Here is a 12,899-nt window from a genome sequence, read left to right as displayed (position 1 = left end):
GCAAGTTTTGGGTTATTCAGGGATTTGCTCAGTAGAATCACACTGGAGATTGCCCTAGAGGCCAAAATAAAATACAATAAAGATGTACAAAGAAGGAAAGCTACCCAGGAGGACTATAGAAGCATTTCTTGAGTACGGAGTAAAGAATGTGGAAAAATAAAACTCATCTGGAATTGAAACTAGTGAGGGATGTGAAGGGCAAGAACAACTTTAGCAGCAAAAGGAAAGCTGGAGAAATTGTGGGCCTGGTGCTCAGTGCGGATGGGGACCTAGTGATAAAGGATATGGAAGAGGCTGAGATACTGTTGTTTTTTTTTGCCATTGTTTTCACTGGCTAGGTCTCCTCTCTGGCTGCCTGGTTCCCACTACCTACTAGCTGAGCCAGTGAAAATGCAGAGGAAGTTACAATTAAGGAGCTCTTAAATCAGCTGAGCATATACAAGTCCACTGTACCAGATTAGGTGCATCTAAGAGTACTGAGAAAAGGCAAACATCTTACCCATCTTTAATAAGGGCAAACAGTACAGGGAAGTACAGATTGGTCAGCCTCACTCCAGTCTCTCAGAAGGTCAAGGAGCAAATCCAGCTATTTCCAGCCACAGAAAGGAGAAGGTGGTAACTGGGAACAACCAGAATGTGTTTACCAAGGGCAGATTGTGTCTAACCAACTGATTTTCTGTGATGAGACGTCTAGCTGTGTTTACAATGTAAGAGCAGTAAATATTGCACACCTTGACTTTAGCATGCCTTTGACATCGTCTCCCATAGTATTCGTACAGGCAAACAAGTAAGATATGGACTGGTTAAGTGCATGATAGGGTAGATAGAAAATTGGGTGGGCTGTGTGGCTTGAGGAGCAGTGATCAGAGGTAAGAAGTCCAACAGGCAGCCATTTACTAGTGATTGTCCCTGGAGGTCAACACCAGTAGCAATACCACTCAACATGTTTATTAGCAACCTGGGTGAGAGAGTGCACTCAGTGAGTTTGCAGATGATACCAAAACATGGGGTGGTGAATAAGATAACTGCCTCCTGTGTATTTTTACTGCTAGATAAGCTAGAAAAATGGGTTGTCAGGAACCTCATGATGTTCAATGAAGGCAAACACAAGAATTGAATAACACCTTGCAGCTGTACAGGCTGGGGGCCAACTAGTGAGAGAGATGTTGAAATGGCAAACAAGGACCAGCTGCTTCCTAAAGGATGGGGAGATGAGGGAGAGAACACAGCCAGGAGGGTAGGGGCATCCCCATCCAGGACCCTGTTCTGCAGTCCCTGTAAAAGGCAGGAGGGCAGGCACGGGGATGGCATCTGGATTTTGCCAAAAATCCAGATAATCAGGCCACTTTCTGGTGATAAACCAGGTCTGACGTCTAGCAGGCAAATCAGACTGCAGGTCAGGCCCAAGACAACAGGGTCCTTTGGCCAGGAACAGACATAGCTGTGATACAGATGGAGACCAGTTTACCTACAAAATAGCTCAGGCAGGGACTCTCATCTTGGAAGTTCAAAAGAGGAAACAGACATGGCATGAAACTTGGGAAATTCTCACTCAATATAGGAAAAAGAATTCTTGCTATGAAGGTGGGCAGACACTGGAGATGCCCAGAGAGGTTGTGGAATCTCCACCTTGGAGGCATGTGGGACCTGGCCAAACAAAGCCCTGGAAAAGCTGCTTCACCTGGGCCTGCTTGGAGCACAGGGTTGGACTAGGTGTCCCCTTCCAACCTACGTGACTCTGTTTCTAATTTGCAATTTAGGGACACACCGAGCCCAAGGTACTTTCTTATGTAAACAGTAATCCTCACTGTTTCACAGCTCTGTGGCTTAACTGCATGCTTTGTGAAGAACCACTTCCTCTTCCTTGGTTTGAGTCTGCCACCTTCATTTACTGCCCTCGAATTTTTGTATCAGAAGAGACTGTGAACAATTAATAGTTTCTTACCTTCTCCATGACACTCAGAATTTTATAAGACTGACTTTTCCTCCTTAAACATCTTTTCCAGGATGAAGAGAGCTAACCTACCTATATGCTGCTTGCATAGAAGCTGTCCTTTTAGCTCTTACCTAAACCTTTTCCAGCTTTATGTTTCCCTTTTTGGTATGTGCTATTGTTGGAAGGGGTTAGCATGTCCTCACACAATATCTAAGATTCAAGTTCAACATGGATGCATACAATGTTCTCTGTTGTATTCTCTACTACTTCCCTAATAATTCCTAGTATTTGATTTACTTTTTTCACTTACTAAACATTAAGCTAAAATATCCATGCAAGCAAAAAGAAAAAAAAAAGACTCAAAATCATAAATTTTAAAATGTTATCATCTTTACTGACAAGCTTAAACAAGATTTGGATATCAAGCACATAGAGCTTAGGGAACTGTCTATCAGTTTCCAGCTGAAAACTTATTCCACCATATATTCCATGCATGTGTAAAAGCTGGAAAGCCAAAATGGAAAACAACAACAACAACAACAAAACACCACCAATGTCTAAGCCCCTTCATATCCAAATACCTGAATAATTTGCTAGCTATATGCCAACTTTCATTAGAAGGTCTAGCAGAACCTTCTTTCAAAAGTTATCCAGGAAATAAGATAGAAATTTTAGAGGCACATGTTAAGAATGAGGCCAAACCATGTGCTGCAGCATAGCTGTCACTGGACAGCTGGAGGCAGCTGGAGGAGCACACACACACACACAAATAAATAGAAAAAATCCTGCAAATATTACTCATTTATAGCATCCATCAATGCCTAGTACATATGAAGATCAATCCAGAATACTTCATGGTGGTTTTATGAACATTTGGTGATTCTTGCTTTTACAGGAAGTATTCAAAATCCAACTGGTGACAAAGCAAGCATTACTGTGATAGTAAGGTAACTTACAGAGCAGCCAATGAAACTACTCTTTAGGTTTTGTTATGATCAGGTCCTATGCTAATCTCATGGTTTTATAATCTAAGACTCCATTGCTGCAGGTGGTCATTCCTGCAGGTAGTCTGCTGTGTGTGCATATATTAAATTCCAACTGCATCAGGGAAGTAGAACAAATAGAGAAGATGTGTTTTAAGGTATATAGCACTGTCACCTGGTTACTCTGCTCAAATATTTAGAGAACTTGATAACTCAGCAACAGCTGATTTTTGTTGCTGTTGTGTTTTGTTGTGTTTTGTTGTTGTTGTTGTTTTGCTTTGTTTTGTTTTAAATGACTTAACACTTCTGATTTTAAAATAGAATAGAATGGCTTGGGTTGGAAGGGACCTTAAAGATCATCTAGCTCTAGCCCCCCTGCCATGGGCAGGGATGCCACCTACCAGATCAGGTTGCTCAGGGCCTCGTTCAACCTGGCCTTGAACACCTCCAGGGATGGGGCATCCGCAGCTTCTCTGGGCAACCTGTTAATGGTTGTTAACTGTTTATGTTATACCTGTTTATGGAAGCAAATATCAAAATAGGGATTTGAGTGAACAGAATCAGCCACTTTGGCTTCTCCAGCTATAAAAAAAAATTATTCATGGATGGCAATTAATGGGTTAGATGCCCTCTCTTGATTTGCTATTGGCTAACAATCAGGGCTTATAGTTAGTGAAGTGTTATAAACATGATCGACTGCTTATTTTTTTAAAAACAAACAAGGGCTAACAAGAAAAAATTATCTGCCTCCTTCATAAGTACATCTGTATTTAAGACAGTTACCTGCTGTCCTTAAAAACAAAAAAATGGATCTGATTACTTATTTTAACATAACTACAAATCATTTGCATTGTTTTTGCCTTTGTAGTGGCTAGGCAGTCCCCAGTTTCCCAACATGACTGCAGGCACATTCCACATAATGTTCCCTCCTGCTGTGCTATTCTGTTCATTTAGGAGGAAGTAGTAGTAGAATTTGTAAACTGGAAGGAAAAAAAAACATATTAGAAAACTAACCTCTTCACATTCCAATGAAGCCAAAAGGAGAATTGACATGAAGGTGTCCGCAGTTTAACACCCACAATCCAACAGAGATCAAGTCTTCACAAGGTTCTTTAAATCTTGTGGTCCATAGACAAACCAATGAAAACAGGATTGTCAGAAGAGTCTAGTCTAACAATTTTTAGAACTTGTCATATTTAGTAATACAAAATGAAAACAACTTACAGAAAACATATCTTTTTTTTTTTTTTAATAACTTTCTAAGGGGTTACAAACTTTCCTGACAAAGATAGTATCATGACACTTTGAGATTTCTACAGTGAATTTAACTTAGTCTTGTATGGCACTCTCATTAGAGTAATTTGAGCTCAAAACAAAAAATCAAAGAAGTGTACATTAAGTAGATTAAACCATGATGAATGATAGGTAGTCATAAGTGGTAAGCTGTCACCCTAATGTGGAAGTCACTTGTGTATTCATCAAGGAGTTACAATGAGCCCCATGATGGTCAATATTTGGGATAATAATCTGAAGAAAATACAAAATCTTTCTCATAAGTGTTGCAGAAGATGTGAGCTGCTGCAGCATGCCAGCTCCTTGGCCAGACTCATTATCTGCTTCCTCTGTTCATGCTGCGTGATATCTTCAGTGGAAAGCTCTGTGAACAGTTTGACTTCCTGTACTAAAAAATGTATTTTCTCCCTTTCAATTTTGCTATCTTCAAATGAAACAACTCTACTTCTTCAGATTGACAGACTTCCATACTCTAGCTGCTTTCTTTTTACCTGCAGCTTACTTCTTATGCCTTCCTTCAGTACTTTTTTCACTTGTATCTTTGTGACAGAAGCCACTGATTTAATTCCAGAGAAAAATTACGAACTGTGATGTAATCTTTTCCATAATTTAGCTAACCTGTCCTTCCTCTACTTCAACTACATCTTCTTCATGCTAAGATTTTTAGTCTGATGACTTTCTCTGACTCCATTAGTGACTCCCTTGCAGATCAGGAGGTGTTCTTATCCATTCATATTACTTGCCTACTTTTTTCATCAATTCTCCATTTTCTTGACCTTTCCTAATAAAATTGTTTTATTTTCTCCCAAGTTTAAAAATAAATAAATAAATAAATAATCCAGTCTTTTCCCCTTCTTTCCCCTTCTTTCCACTCTCTAAGATCATGCTGTCCGCAATTGCTGCCAGGAGTCTCATGCTCTGATTCCAACTCCCTTTCAGTGCAGCTGACCTTTCAGAACCTTTCAGTTCACCTTGTCATTCCGTCAGAGTTACAGTCAGTATTACCATATTGACCTACATCTGCTTAAGACTCAAAATCAGTGCCCTCTCCTTGCCATCCATGCTTGTCTCTTGCCCTTAACACAATAGCCATAATCTTCTGCTGAATTATTTTCCTTCTTTAGCTTCAGTGAGTTCAATGACTTTGTCCTTTTGGAGTTCTCTAACAGATCACTCCATTACTATGTATTTTCAAGGATCCTCTGCCTTCATAGATAACTGCATGAAGTTCTGACTTTTTTTTTCCTTTCTGCCTTTGTCTCAGTAGTTTCATCCACAAACTAAAGTTTAACTACCATCTCCATGTGGAGATACAAAATTAATACCTTTACTTCATTGGCTCGTCTCTCAACTTCAGCATCTTCTCTTAGCTATCAGCTCAAATGCAGTGTAACTAAAGCATGTCACCCGCTTCTCTATTCACAAGTTAGTCCTTACAATTTCCCTCTTTTAGAACTGCTGTGAATAACATGATTGCCAGGCTTGTCATGCATGCAGGTGATACAGAAAGCTTTTTAGGTTGAAAAATCAGATTAAGTTTCCATTTTACATATTGTTTCTGGAGTTTGTAGATAGCCTCAAAATTATAACTCTTTTACAAGTGTTCATAATCTTTATGTTCAAACACTACAACCTTTTTTTTTGTCCACTCTTAAGAAAAACAATATTCATACCACCACTGCAAAGACCATTTTTTTTTAGAATTCTTTTCTTTTTGACTGTCTCCAATGATTCCTTCTTTGCTATCATATCAAGAATACCTTCCTTTTTTTAAAGAAGACCTTGCAGGCATATTCCCACTTTTCAAGACATTTCCATGAATTCTCAGTATATCAGCTCCTGTCTAGAACTGAACAATTATTCCAACCTTTTCTTCCATATCTCTTAAATAAAATGACCTACATGAGGGTTGGTTTGTTTTGGTTTGTTTGTTTGTTTGTTTGTTTTTTGAGTTTTCTTGTACTGAATCATAGATTTGAAAGGAATTCCCTGTAATTGATCACCACAGCAGTGCTGGTGGGTGTGGGATACTTGGTGCTACTGAGGGGTCCTTGGTGCTACCACAGAGGAAATGGTAATGGTTAATATGTAAAACATGAATTTTTAACCTGCAAAATCAAGATCAGATATATAGCATCACTGAATCACTGAACACAGGCCAGAATGGACCACTAGTTGTCTCTAGTGCAGCCCTGTCCTCAAAGCAGGCCCAGGTGAAGCAGCTTTTCCAGGACTTTGTTTGGCCAGGTCCCACATGCCTCCAAGGTGGAGATTCCACAAACTCTCTGGGCATCTCTAGTGTCTGTCCACCTTCATAGTTAGAAATCTTTTTCCTATATTGAGTGAGAATTTCCCAAGTTTCATGCCATATCTGTTTCCTCTCATCCTTACACTGTGCAACTCCAAGAAGAGTGTAGTGTCACCTTCTGTACAACCTCCAGTCAGGTAATTGTAAACAGCAATAAACTGTTAGTCTTCTCTTCTTAGAAACAAATCTGGAGGCTGAATGGCTAAAATGGGAGACCATTTTCTGGAATGAATGACTAGGAAGAGGACATAGGAGTCATAACAACTAAATAAATATAAGCTTCCCATGTGATGTTTCAGGTATGCAGGCAGATACCGCTCTTCGATGCAGAAGCAAGTAAGCATCAAAGTCTGGTGAAAGGCTATAATGAAATCTAATGTTTGAAGCTGATACTAGATACATGCTGGTTGGAAAGTATGTCGTTTTTAAAATTATTTTTATTTTTAACTGACTGAAAATTGACAGCAAATTAGAAGGACGTGTTTCATTCTTTGGCACTTGTGGTCTGAGTTAGATATCTTTCTACATGATGTCTCAAAGAGATGTTAAGGTGTTGGTGATATTGCAGACTTATATGGTTTGGCTTGTGTTACACAGAGTCAAAGATTAGGTCATTGGAATACTCATGTATTCCTTATAACATTTGCCATGTAACATTTTGAAGAAAGGAAGATAGGGCCTTGAAGTGTAAAATGCAGCAGATGATTCCCTACTATTCCTGTTCCAGGCTTTTACAGTAGTGAAATTATTCAGTCAATATTATATATAATATACAACTTCAGGTAACTTATTCATTATTTCCTTTCTGGTCAATGTTTTTGTGTAAAAGTAATTCTAATAGTACAGGGACTGGTCCTCATGATTTCATACATACTGTCCAGATTTTAACATAATGTAGAAAAATTGCAATTGCTTGTCAAATATGCACTAAATCCACCCCAAGTTACTCCTCTCATATTATTAAGTACCCTTAGTTTTAGTGACATTTCAAGGAAGTTTCCTGATTGGGTTTGCTTTCAATGTGAATTTGAATGTATTTTAAAATAAACCAATCTCTTTATTGCCTTTCTTTCTTGATATGCTATCTCATACCCACACTTCACAGATAGCTCAGTGTCACCAAAATGAATCTAATTAATCTTTGCAACTTCTTTGGCATGCTAAATTTAAGAAAAAGAAATAAAAATATGCAGAGTAGAGTACTGTTGTCTGTCCTAACTGACCAATGCTTCCATGTCCGTCTGTGTAAACACAACAAAATCTGTTTTGTTTTCCATACTACTCCCTGTTTCATGAGTCTCTCTTATTGTCCAGCCTATGATGGACTGCTTCTTCATCATTAACTGACGGACCTTTTGAGGTATATGGAGAGGTACAGAGAGAATATGAAAGTTGTATGGAATACAGGCATGTACTCAGAAACTGGATAGAGCAAACAATTTGGTAGATGTTTTGCCAATCACAAATCTTGCCTTTCTACATGTCATCATCCCATCAAAATATTCTGACACAGGTTCTGTGCTACAGCAAGTCCCCTTTAGCACTAAGCGATTGATTTAGCTTTTCAGAGGATAATAAGACTTAATGTTTTTCCTATTACCTTAACATGCACTAGATTCTGTCAAAATCCCACCTTTAATAACGAGACCCTAATTCTTCAGCAGGGTTTGATCAATCTCGCTTAATTCTACAATAAGTGCTTTTATATCTGAGCTAGTTATATTGCTACCACTCTAGTAAAAAAGAAAGAAAGAAGGAAGGAAGGAAGGAAGGAAGGAAGGAAGGAAGGAAGGAAGGAAGGAAGGAAGGAAGGAAGGAAGGAAGGAAGGAAGGAAGGAAGGGAGGGAGGGAGGGAGGGAGGAGGGAAGGAAGGAAGGAAGGAAGGAAGGAAGGAAGGAAGGAAGGAAGGAAGGAAGGAAGGAAGGAAGGAAGGAAGGAAGGAAGGAAGGAAGGAAGGAAGGAAGGAAGGAAGGAAGGAAGGAAGGAAGGAAGGAAGGAAGGAAGGAAAGAAAGAGAGAACTTTTAGAAAATAATTAATCTGACCTATTTTAGATACATTATGCTTAAGTAAATCACATCTAGGAGTGTTATTTTATCTCCCTTTCAATATAAAAGAAGTCTAGATAAAAAGCTCAAAAACAGACACTTGACATCTACTTCCAGTAAGACAAATCCTAATTCTGATTCCATTTGTATTTTTACAGAGACAACAGTGATAAAACTCTTAACTCTCTCACTCTAACATATTAGCCCCAAGCACAGTTTAGTGGTACAATGGACAATATGTTAGTATTCTACAATGTTTTTGACTTATCAATACATGGAATAATAATGCATCCCTGGCAGACCAAAGTTTAGACATTTCTGTGTCATCATTTTTTGAGACAAGTGGATCATCTGTGTTGTATAGGCTTCAGATGTACAGAATAGTTAAAAAACATAGATATTGAGGTTAACATTCACAGAGGTTAGTTCCATACATTGCACACATGCACATTCTTTAGTTGAAGCTCTTGAAGGCAACTGGAATCATCACCATCATCTGATATCCTTACAAAAACTCATTTTAAAGAATTCAAAATTAACTGGAGGGCATTGAAAATATAAAGGGCTAAAGCAAACAGGACAAGGACATTTGTTATTTTTCTTGCAAAACACATGTGTGAAAGCAGCAAGGCATCTAGTTATGGATACTTCTATGCTATTTTTATTTTTAAAAATTACCAACATCAACACAGCTGGAATAATATGCCAATGTGACACCCACAAAAAGATTAGAAGACACTGTGTTAGGAAGCAATAGATTGCTGTCTTTCTGATTCCTGTAAGGGTGGGATTCATCTCACTAATATCAATCATGTAAAAGCCAGACTCTACCTAAGTTGTCAAGGCTCCCTCTATAGTCAACAGAGAGAGACTGGCACTTCCCAAGAATAATTAATTGAAATGCAGATTAAATGTCTGAAGGCATTGGCTGAGCCCTTACTGAAGTTCCTAAATCTATGCCTTGATTGTAAGGGAGACCTATGTGACTAGCTCAGAGTTAATAAGTAACTTTTAGATAACTAAAATGAGATGAAGTGAAGCCAGATCATATTTTTTTTCTTATTCATGTAGTAATTGTTACTTGTAATGGCTACCAGGCCTTGGCCAAAGATAAATATGATGAAAACATTTTGGTAGTATTTCAGAGATAAGATTACAATGACCATCTGGATGTTAGGGAAATCTTCATAGACTTAGGGAAATCTTCATAGACAAACCATTCACTGCACTTATTGTAGGAAATGTAAATAAGATTTAACTGAGCTGCCTGAAAAATATCCTGAGTTAATTTCTATGAGGCAGAAAATGGAGACTATAATATTTTTTTTCATGAATCTCAAATCGTGTTTTCAGAAGAAAAAAATACTTTGGGAATTTTTGAAGCATTTTCTGTTATCTTTAGCTAAAGATTCTTCATCTAAAATATTAGGGAATTATAAAAGGATAGCTCATGATCTTTTTAGTGCATTTTTAATAAGTAACTTTCCCATTGCTTGTTAGTTAGAGCTTTCTCAAAGGAGTCTTACTCCATAAGCATGCCAATTTAGTTGCAACATGGTATTAAAATCTATTAAATGTCTGATAAGAAAGGTTCCTCAGAACACACCTACCTTTGATCCAATGCACTGTTACAACACCGGTCTAATAGTCAGATCAGAATGGAAGAACTACTTGCAGCTCTGACGTTGGCTCTCTATGACTTTGTATAAGTCACAATTCTGCAAAGTCAGAGAAAATGACTTAAGCCAGGCTAGGAGGGAGGAGGCTCCTATCCGCTTTCAAAAGGACAGTCTCCACTCCCTCTGGGAAGTGAAAAGACTGAGAATAAAATTCAAACTCCACAATGAGTCTAGTTCTCAGTGAAATTGTATTCCCCCTAATTAAAGATTGAAATAGTACAAACACATTTTATCTACCAGCGCTACTGAAATGGCACACCCATGACCCATTAGCTTTTTTTACAACTGTATTTCAGTTCATCTCTATAATTATTTGTGATGTCAGTGCTTGTGATTTTATAACTGGCATTAGGAATCAACATGTTCCAGTGAATAGATCAGAATTCTCCAAAGGATGTACAGAGAATTTTATTATATGTAGGATAATTACATACTTTGTAACTGAAAAATAATTTATTTCAACAATGAGCTTTGCAGCTGACTACAAGGCTGATTCTGTAGGGAAGGTTCTTACACCTGCACAAAATCCCTGTGCTGTTAATGGGGCTTCATGTGTTATCAAGAATCGACCTACCAGATGAGCTTGCAAAATTAGAGCTTTAAAGCAGTCATTTTTAAAGCTCAATGACCTCAAGCAGACTGCCTACAAGTAGATCATAAGAAACAAGCTCTGTTTAATCAATGAAGTCTACTGACTGCCAAGTTCTCACCCTACTTCTCTCCTTTTCTCCTGTAGTCAATAGAGTACCGACCACTACAAAGAATATCCTCCTAATTAATTTCTAGACTCAGTCCTTACCAGACTTGTTAGGAATTCTTAACTGGTATGTGTCCAAGAGCCATGTGGACTAACACATATTCCAAGGGGCGAAGACTCACAGTCTCTTAGCTATACATTTAAAAATAGAGGCATTACACTATTTCCTCAATGGAAGTCCATTGAGGGGACTTGTGATAGACAGCAAAGGTGCTGCTGCTAGTCAGGGATGTTCTCTAGACATGAGATAGCATCACTGGAATAGTCTGAGAAAGTGAAAGAAGGTCATTCACATGGCTGCTGTGGTCTACTAAGACTGAGCATCCATCTGAAGACAGGTAATTTTCTTCATAACTGAAAGATACTTAGTATCAGAAGAATATTGGAATAAAATGAATACTGGAATAAAATGGTGCTGTACTTACAGACCTGAGTTTGTATCTAATTGTTATATGCCAAGCAACAAAGACTATTACGTTACTCCCCAGGAAAAAAAGAATGTGAGGGATCATCTCAGTGGGGACCATCCTATCAAACAAGAAGTAGAAAGCTTCTCCCTTCCCCTATTTTCATGTCACATCATGTTATAGGGTATATCTGTGCAATATATTTGCAGTCAGGTAGATGACCTTCGCACTCTGTGGAACTATAGATACTCTTTGTCTCCTTGCTTCTGGAATAAGTGGTTATGGGATCAAGAAATGCTTTAATTTTGTGCTGAGGAAATGAGTTTTCAGCTCCAAAATGAGAGGGCTGAGGTCCCACTGTGGATAAGACTGAGCATATAAATGAGTGGTTGAAACAGCATGAGATACAAATGATGCTCGTTTTCAAAATACCTCAAATTATAACTGCACAAATTATGTACTTACCTACTATTATTGTCTCTAATAAGCATATATAACAAAGGTGGATTGTGGTGATTACCTGTATCTGTTACTTTCTCTGTTGCAGTATTACAGTTATAACTTACTAGGGATACAGACAAAGTTTATGTTAAAAAACTGAGATGGTTTGATCAAGACACTCCAAAAACACCGTTCCTTAAAAACACATATGTGACATCAGTGTCGTCTTTTTTTATTATTTTTTTTTACATATTGATCCAAATTTTAATGCTGAGCCTCCTCATGGATGGTTTTAAATCAATCCACAGAACTCCAAATTGAATAGGAAAAGGAGAGGGGAGTCAAATCCAGGTGATGACCCAAACAAAATAATTTGTAAATATACAACAGGTGTGGAGTCCATTTACAATCCAAAGTGTTTGCAGACAGGCTTATACTGGAATAAATATGTGGCTTACGGTAACAGGCTGAAGCCATCAAACCCAAATAGCACTTGGATAGGGTGAATTTGAGTCTAGCCATTTTAAAGACGTTTTTATGTGTGTTGTTTGCATTCTACAGGAGCTCCTCCAGGAACATTTGCCCTGAAAGCAATGATTCAGGTTTAAGAGCCAATATTTCAAAATGCTTTACAATCAGTGTGCATACCCAGATTATTCTAAAAATTGTTGTGCGTAGGGAAGGAAAGAATTAAAAGTACGTTTAAGATAATTTTTTTCACTTGCCTTTCTGCTCAAATGAACTTATTTTTATAATCAAGATGCTTGGTTTACATACCTAAATGCATTGTCTTGAAAATAGTATGCAATGTTAGGGACTGAAGCAGAATTAGCTGTAAAAACTTCGAACATTTGACTATGGCACTTCCAATATGTAATGCCTACAGTACATTCTTTCAGATTTGAATGTGTTCTGACACAAGGCATTCCTCAGGTGTAGCTCTCCTCAGGAAATAGCTGATTTTATTATTGAGAGTGCTTTAAATTCTATGTTGATAGTGAAGCTGTTTGGAAAACTGATAGACTTAGAAGGAGGGTAGGTGAACACAC

At 38.0% G+C, this 12,899-nt stretch overlaps 1 long non-coding RNA gene across 1 annotated transcript in view; it reads right to left on the bottom strand.

The window, feature by feature from the left end:
* LOC308190446 overlaps positions 1–12,899 on the bottom strand; it is a 34,264-nt gene that overhangs the window by 1,974 nt on the left and 19,391 nt on the right. Inside the window, exons 2-3 of the long non-coding RNA XR_013947202.1 lie at positions 10,177–10,284; positions 3,934–4,037 (exon numbers count right to left, since the gene is read on the bottom strand). This is a non-coding gene — a long non-coding RNA (uncharacterized lncRNA). The remainder of the gene's footprint in view (positions 1–3,933; positions 4,038–10,176; positions 10,285–12,899) is intronic.

This window comes from Anser brachyrhynchus, assembly GCF_964034855.1.
Source record: "Anser brachyrhynchus genome assembly, chromosome: 2".
Classification (NCBI taxonomy): domain Eukaryota; kingdom Metazoa; phylum Chordata; class Aves; order Anseriformes; family Anatidae; genus Anser; species Anser brachyrhynchus.
Note: the sequence above shows the minus strand (reverse complement) of the source record. Positions and strands in the feature narration are given on the sequence as shown.